Source organism: Eptatretus burgeri, chromosome 2, assembly GCF_056783735.1.
Source record: "Eptatretus burgeri isolate ZD-2024b chromosome 2, Ebu_testis_v1, whole genome shotgun sequence".
Lineage (NCBI taxonomy): Eukaryota > Metazoa > Chordata > Myxini > Myxiniformes > Myxinidae > Eptatretus > Eptatretus burgeri.
Genome location: NC_140962.1, coordinates 127,068,303 through 127,076,876, shown reverse-complemented (window position 1 = coordinate 127,076,876; position 8,574 = coordinate 127,068,303). Strand labels below are relative to the sequence as shown.

The 8,574-nt window shown below is 39.6% G+C and overlaps 1 pseudogene across 1 annotated transcript; it reads right to left on the bottom strand.

The window, feature by feature from the left end:
* Positions 1–1,102: 1,102 nt before the first annotated feature.
* LOC147033042 (beta-1 adrenergic receptor-like) lies at positions 1,103–3,239 on the bottom strand (annotated as a pseudogene). Its single transcript, XR_015050516.1, has 2 exons — positions 2,604–3,239; positions 1,103–1,539 (listed from the first exon to the last, which is right to left on the bottom strand). The product of XR_015050516.1 is annotated as a beta-1 adrenergic receptor-like (transcript).
* Positions 3,240–8,574: the final 5,335 nt, after the last annotated feature.

Sequence of the window (8,574 nt, the reverse complement as noted above, 5' to 3'; positions counted from 1 at the left end):
ATGATGTAAGAGTAGGCGGGGCTTCGTAAAAGTGGGCGGGGTTTAGGAAAAGTGGGCGTGAATTATGAAAACTACCTCATGAAAAGGCGGGCAGGGCTTATGAAAAGTGGGCGTGGCTAATGCAAAAATAATATGAGGCTTTGGAGGTCATCAAACAAGAACATTAAGAGAAGTTTATCATTTCATAATAACACAAAAGGGGTATCTTGGAAAATATAAAGATTCAAATGTTTTGTTTTAAAATATTTTAGATGGGGATTATTGTGCAAAGAAAATTGAACTATTGAAGGAATTTGAGAATGAACAAATCTTTATTGGTTCAATGAGTGAGATAAACAATATGCATTGGTTATTTGAAAAAAAGTCCCCCAAGGTTAAAAGGGGAGACAAATAAATATACGTTGGGATAAAAATGGGGTTTATTTTTTCAGGAAAAAAATCGCTGAGGATCCCCCATTCATTAGCATGGGGGGAAGTGAGCCAGAATCAGTATATTCACCCAACTGAGGTGTGCACTCTACTCAGTGCCCTTCTTATACTTCAATTGCATTTGCCATGCCATACATATCCCGCAGGTTGTATATCTTTCAAAGAACATTTGCACGCTAAAAACTATTCCTTACTGAGCCCTCGTTCAGTATTTGAATAATATTCCACTGTCTGTTCAGGAATGGATTTATTTGTTCAGCCAACGATGAAGACTGCATGCTTTATATTGAAAAAGTTTAAATACATTATCCATGCAAGAGCTTTTTTCATACTTTAAGGAGGAATATATGAAAAAGTTATCCATCCAGTTTTGACACTCATGTCTTAATTGTATTTTCATTCATTTGGATGATCATCAAGGTATTCTGAATGGATCACACATCACAGGTTCAAATCCCCTTTCTACATTATGACATCAGGAATTTGTTAACCCTCGTCTTGAAAACGTGAGGCATTCAGTCGTAAGATTGAGGTATGGTAAGAACAAAGGTAACGTGAGGTAAGAACAAAGTATATGGTTTGAGGAACATTTTGTACACCCCTTGTATCATATTTGCTACACTCCCCTATTACTGCCTTTGATTACTGCATAAAACTAAATTATTCAGTTACATTATTTGTTCGTCACCATGACTCTGCATTCTTTTCCTGAATGCATGTTTTTACACAACAAATAAGCTTCATTCGAGTCATCATGTTAAGACTCCCAACTCGTTCTTTTTTTCCATCTAAACGCAGCAAGCGTTTGTAAGCTGCCATGAGTTCAGGGCTTCGTGAATAGAGAACCGGGTTACATGCTGAGTTCAAGTAGCCCAGCAATAGAAATATATAGAATAGAACCTCACTTGTACATGTCGGACAGAAAATTTGAAGTGGGTAAATGATGTGAAGTGGGAACCAACAGAACAGGAATATTCCCGTAACAACGCTTAAGGTTTTCAAAGCTCGATGCTCACTCAACGTGTTCACTCCTTTGTTCCGATTTTCTTTGCAATCTTTGTTTCTTCCGTGGGATTGCATGTTCAATACACCCTGTTTCATTTTCCACAACTGTAACAAAAATAATTGGCAATATAATTTGCAAAATATTTCATATTGTTCATTTGATGGAAATTTTTTAAATCTGGTTTACAAATGGAAGGCAGGATTCCCATGAGGAACACATTTTTGCCTCGGAGCTCCTTTTCTGGATTCGAATCTCAACCCAGCTATATGGTCAACTGTTTTCCTCATGTTTCACAAGCAGTGTGACACATCAATGTGTGTGCTGTCCCTTGGATGGAAGTTAAACCGGGTGTCTTGTACGCTAGCATTACTTTGTGGATGGTAAAGATCCCACAGTGTCGTTCATGAAGAGGAGGTGAGCATCCTTTAAAAAAACTTTCCTGAATTCCAAAAAATAGAGTGGTGATCTTTCCAGGATTGTAAACCCACCAAGAATCTGCTTTGCCACAACAAACCCAGTGGTATGGTACATTAATTCCCTTAAAAACATGTGAAAACGATTGGAGTGAATCATCTATTTACGTCACTTTTTGGAATGCATAGTCGAGGCTCATGGAAGAGTTCACTGAAAGGAACTCTAGTACAAGTGCAATGAACGGATCAGGGCACAATAAGACAAAAGGAATAGTTGGGAGATGGGAGAAAGACAACAAACACCAACATATTTTAAGTCCAGGATAGAGACAGACTTGGACATACAATCGGTGTGGAGAGGAATGATTGGCAGGAAAGGATACAACTGAGCCAAGGGTTGAACCGCTGACTCCGAGAATCAGAGCAGATTTTCAAACTGTTATTCCATCGTAAGTCTGGTTATGGGTTTATATTTTGCCTTGTCTGCGACTTCCTCTTCTTCTTTACTTAATTGTGCCTTGCCCAACAAATTCTCAAAACCTCTTACAATTGTTGTTGTCATTAATAGTTCAATGGAGTCATTTCTGGGTAAACCCTAAAAAAAATGGAAACTTTGTAAAAGCAAATAATACATGCAAATCACATAACTCGATGAACTTCGTTAAAAAAAAAACAAGAGGAAAAGCCACAACAATATTTTCTCCACAATAATCGTGCAGCGACATATTCTCTTGTTACAATATGAAGGATCTCACCTGTTTGTTGGCTTCCTTCAGCACCCTCCAGTAAACCAGAATCATGATGCTCGATGGAATATAAAAAGGAATTATCGTTGTTGCAAGCGTGTACTCTTTGGAGAAAAACAAGCTGCAACATTCCGGGTCCTCAAAGCACAACTGATGTTCAGGTTCTTTTGATCGATTCCAACCAAGGAAAATAGGAAGGAAAGAGATCGAAATCGACAGACTCCAAAGTAAAACCACAACACCACAAGCACGGGTCCGAGTCACCACGGTTCGGTATTGTAGAGGCCTCGTGACAGCAATGTAACGATCAATGGCGATTGTGCAGAGAGTGGTGATACTCACTGTGACGCACGCAATATCAACCGCAGATAAGAAGTTGCACAGGTCTCGCCCAAAGATTGATGGTCCGTGTAGAACTTGCATTGTTGTTAGAGGCATCACCACGATGCCAATTAATAAATCGGCCACAGAGAGTGACCAGATGTAGAAGTGTGTAACGCCATGCATGAGATGATGAGAGTGGATCACAGCTGTGAGAACCAGACTATTTCCCAATATAGTAAATGCACTCAATGATGCAAAAAACAAGATCAGGCTGGTGTAGTACGGTTCAGGTAACCTGAATTCATCAGTCGTAATATTCATCGCAATGGAAATTGGATTAATTGGAGAGAAATCGATAAGTTTGTCAATGGTAAATGCAGTTATTGGAGAAGATTCATCCAACTATAATCAATTTATCAAAATTATATGTGATTAAATACAAGGGAATGCAAAATGAAACAACATTATTCCACCATGAAAACTGTTTCTTACAATTAGCATCATTTTTACAGAATCCACAAAGTGTAGACCAATACTGCCCTTTATATATCGAAGATGGAATTTAATCCCATGTTCCAGAGTTTCATATTTGTTCCATTCTTCAGTCCTGAGGGAAAGTGATTAACGAATGAATATTTCATGAACAGCAATCACTTGCTCGAAACGGCTTCAAATCCTCAGGAGTATAAATTATTTTTTTTATCCATCACTGTTCTTCTGGCCTCTCATCAATAAATCAAATGTATTCTTGCTTCCAATGCAATGCTTACAATGAGTAAATATGTTAATAGAACAAATGTTTGAACCCAACACCCAACCTTACATTGATTTTGGAAATCTTTTCTTTTCGTCAAAACGGTGAATCCAATTTATCCAGAAGGACAAATGTGTCCAATGGCCGCGTCCTCAAGGCAATAACAACAACTTCCGATATTTCGTCAAGTGCCTTGATGGAGCCAATAGCGAGACCCGTCATGGAGGCTCCTGTTCATGATGAGAAAATCGTGTATTTACGAAATTACAACACATTAAATGGAATAATCTTTAAATAGTAACGTGAACTTTTCGAAACTTTAAAGCAAATGTCCGAATATATTTAAAGTTCATGATAGACACTCTCAAAAGGCACCCTCAATGCTAGGATGTGCACAGGTGTTTAGTATTTTAGGAGATCCGGATCCTGTATATAAAAGAGCCGAATCCTAAAGGTTTTGGAAGAAGAAGAAGAAGAAGAAGAAGAAGAAGAAGAAGAAGAAGAAGAAGAAGAAGAAGAAGAAGAAGAAGAAGAAGAAGAAGAAGAAGAAGAAGAAGAAGAAGAAGAAGAAGAAGAAGAAGAAGAAGAAGAAGAAGAAGAAGAAGAAGAAGAAGAAGAAGAAGAAGAAGAAGAAGAAGAAGAAGAAGAAGAAGAAGAAGAAGAAGAAGAAGAAGAAGAAGAAGAAGAAGAAGAAGAAGAAGAAGAAGAAGAAGAAGAAGAAGAAGAAGAAGAAGAAGAAGAAGAAGAAGAAGAAGAAGAAGAAGAAGAAGAAGAAGAAGAAGAAGAAGAAGAAGAAGAAGAAGAAGAAGAAGAAGAAGAAGAAGAAGAAGAAGAAGAAGAAGAAGAAGAAGAAGAAGAAGAAGAAGAAGAAGAAGAAGAAGAAGAAGAAGAAGAAGAAGAAGAAGAAGAAGAAGAAGAAGAAGAAGAAGAAGAAGAAGAAGAAGAAGAAGAAGAAGAAGAAGAAGAAGAAGAAGAAGAAGAAGAAGAAGAAGAAGAAGAAGAAGAAGAAGAAGAAGAAGAAGAAGAAGAAGAAGAAGAAGAAGAAGAAGAAGAAGAAGAAGAAGAAGAAGAAGAAGAAGAAGAAGAAGAAGAAGAAGAAGAAGAAGAAGAAGAAGAAGAAGAAGAAGAAGAAGAAGAAGAAGAAGAAGAAGAAGAAGAAGAAGAAGAAGAAGAAGAAGAAGAAGAAGAAGAAGAAGAAGAAGAAGAAGAAGAAGAAGAAGAAGAAGAAGAAGAAGAAGAAGAAGAAGAAGAAGAAGAAGAAGAAGAAGAAGAAGAAGAAGAAGAAGAAGAAGAAGAAGAAGAAGAAGAAGAAGAAGAAGAAGAAGAAGAAGAAGAAGAAGAAGAAGAAGAAGAAGAAGAAGAAGAAGAAGAAGAAGAAGAAGAAGAAGAAGAAGAAGAAGAAGAAGAAGAAGAAGAAGAAGAAGAAGAAGAAGAAGAAGAAGAAGAAGAAGAAGAAGAAGAAGAAGAAGAAGAAGAAGAAGAAGAAGAAGAAGAAGAAGAAGAAGAAGAAGAAGAAGAAGAAGAAGAAGAAGAAGAAGAAGAAGAAGAAGAAGAAGAAGAAGAAGAAGAAGAAGAAGAAGAAGAAGAAGAAGAAGAAGAAGAAGAAGAAGAAGAAGAAGAAGAAGAAGAAGAAGAAGAAGAAGAAGAAGAAGAAGAAGAAGAAGAAGAAGAAGAAGAAGAAGAAGAAGAAGAAGAAGAAGAAGAAGAAGAAGAAGAAGAAGAAGAAGAAGAAGAAGAAGAAGAAGAAGAAGAAGAAGAAGAAGAAGAAGAAGAAGAAGAAGAAGAAGAAGAAGAAGAAGAAGAAGAAGAAGAAGAAGAAGAAGAAGAAGAAGAAGAAGAAGAAGAAGAAGAAGAAGAAGAAGAAGAAGAAGAAGAAGAAGAAGAAGAAGAAGAAGAAGAAGAAGAAGAAGAAGAAGAAGAAGAAGAAGAAGAAGAAGAAGAAGAAGAAGAAGAAGAAGAAGAAGAAGAAGAAGAAGAAGAAGACGGAGTCTCTTTATCGCTATGCGAGACGCAGCTAAAAATTTGCAAAAATGTACTGTTTAAACACGACTGTGTCGGTGATGCTACAGCCAACAACAAACCCAATGTCGCGTGGTTTTTTTTCCTCTATCAACACACGAGAAGAGCAAAAACAACTTCATCTCTGCATACACTCTTTGATACACATCGTGCCATAGTCTACCATAAATAAACAGTTCAAACAGGTTCCCTTCAATATCAACCACAATATCCCACTCGCAGCAGTTTTTTTCAATCAATACTTGTAATTCCCTATGATGTCGTTTGCTGAGTCAGAACAGGTACTTTCACTGCCTGAATGATGCTTGTTCTGGTTCGACTTGGCTGAATTATCCAGACAATAAATTATCCTCACTCGAAGCACCCTCTCCCCACGGGAGCCGTCAAGGGGGTCATGTTATTATATTTATGCCTATTTTACTCCAAGGGGGTCCCAGGATTACACACCCCAAAATGGTTGCGATCGGTTCAGCCGTTTTTGCGGTACCTGGGAACAGACGGACGGACAGACGGTGAATTATTGTAAGATAGTGTAGGTTGGTAATATGTAGACAAGAATAGGCATTCTTCAAAATCTGCTTTCAATTTGTCAACTTTTTTTACACCAGATTTCCAGCCATCTCTCCAATAATGTGGGATGATGTACATGTCCCCCCACTGGATTTGGTTAAATACTTTCCTGGATATTACTTAAAGTGACAAAGAAGATGTGATGTTGTTGCTGTTCCCGAGGTTTGACATGTCAGCGTCTTTCTCCGTGTGAATCGCAATCCCTGAAGAGTGAATCGAAGAAATTATTTGATAAATTGTTGAATCATGAAGAATCTAGTTTTGAGATCTGCCAGAACATGACAGGAAGACTGGATGGAAGGTTAGAAAAAAAGTCACCGACCGATTTATTTATTTTCTGAGAGTGAACGGCCTTGTGCTTTTGGCTCTGATTTAGAAGTCCATAATGTTTACAGCTGAAGATTCTGCAAAATTCATGGGAAACAGATGGGCATCATCACTTCAGAGAGAACATTTCAGATAAAGGCCTTGTTGGAGGGGTCATTACTATGACTTAATAACGACATCGTAGGAACAACTTCCATACAAAAAGGCTTTTATCTCTCAATACACAAAGAGTGTTCCTGAACAGACAGCTCAGAAAGCAGAAAGGGAAGAAAAGAAAGGCAGAAACCAGATGAGAGGGCAGATGCAGAAGTCTGGGGGAAGCAGAAAGGAGAAACGAGCGGCCGAAGCTCACCTGAGCAGAAGACTAAAACATTGAGAAGGTTCGTGAGGGAAGGAACAAAAACATGTGAGGGAAAAGAAAGAAAAGTTTCACGAGCAGTTGGTGTCGAGCTTCTGTGGAAAGAGAACACTTCTTCAATGAGAGTCATCCTGCCCTGTCGATCCTGTCGGCCATGAAGGACAAGGAGGGTGAACGGCAGCACCTCATCGATGGGGGTCTGAGGAGGAAGGATCTGAGTCAGAGGAGGGCAATTCACACATCTCGCTCGCATATCTGGGACACCAGAGAGGACTTGCCTATTGGGTCTGGGCACCACAACACACGGCTGATTGTCCCCATTGCTTCACATTGCCACTGCCCATCTTCTCCAACGATTTTCCTCCGCATTCTCCTGTATATTTGTGTGAGGTGAGGTAAAGAAGGAAAGACTGTGTCGTGGGTCTGGCGGTTACGTTTATCCCCCAAACCCAATTGTGGTAGACGGGCGGATAACACCGGCCAGGCCCAGATCACCAAGCAGTTTTTCTTCAGAAGCAGACAAGTAATCCTCAAAGATTATAGCACACGCAGTAGGTGGTACTGGTGGAGCGACGGAAGCACAGCAAAAGAGGTTTATACTTTAACCCACAACATGTACATGGACATCATAAACTAAAAATATATGGGGATTCAATGAAAATAGAAGAAATATTTACAAGGGTTATAATTCAGAAAGTAAGAATAATACATGAAGTAAATTAAGGCCGAAAGTTGAGGTGCCTCGACACTTGGATTTTAATCTAGACAAGGGGAAAATAAAACAAAAGAAAATTCTCCCTTTATTCTGGCAATTAGCTTGGTCCAGAGTTTGTCTCTGTTGAAGTTGTGCCATGTGTGCCATGAAGTTGTGGGAAAGAGTAGTGGAAGCTCGGTTGAGAGGAGAGGTGACGATCTGTGAGCAGCAATATGGGTTTATGCCAGGAAAGAGCACCACTGATGCGATGTTTGCTTTGAGAATGTTGATGGAGAAGTACAGGGAAGGCCAGAAAGAGTTACATTGTGTGTTTGTGGATTTAGAGAAAGCTTATGATAGGGTGCCAAGAGATGAGTTGTGGCATTGTATGAGGAAGTCGGGAGTGGTGGAGAAGTATGTGAGGATCGTGCAGGATATGTATGAGGACAGTGTGACAGCGGTGAGGTGTGCGGTAGGAATGACGGACCGGTTTAAGGTTAAAGTGGGATTGCACCAAGGATCGACTCTGAGCCCTTTCCTGTTTGCAATGGTGATGGACAGGTTGACGGACGAGATCAGACTAGAGTCTCCATGGACCATGATGTTCGCGGATGACATCATGATCTGTAGGGAGAGTAGGGAGCAGGCTGAATCGGGCCTTGAGAGGTGGAGGTACGCACTGGAGAGAAGGGGAATGTTAGTCAGTAGGAGTAAGACGGAGTATATGTGCGTAAATGAGAGGGAGGGTGGTGGTATGGTGCAGTTGCAAGGAGTTGAGGTGGGGAAGGTGGATTGGTTTAAATACTTGGGATCAACTGTCCAAAGTAACGGAGAGTGTGGGAGAGAAGTGAAAAAGAGAGTGCAGGCAGGATGGAGTGGGTGGAGAAGAGTTGCAGGAGTGATTTGTGACAGAAGGGTAGCTGCAAGAGTGAAG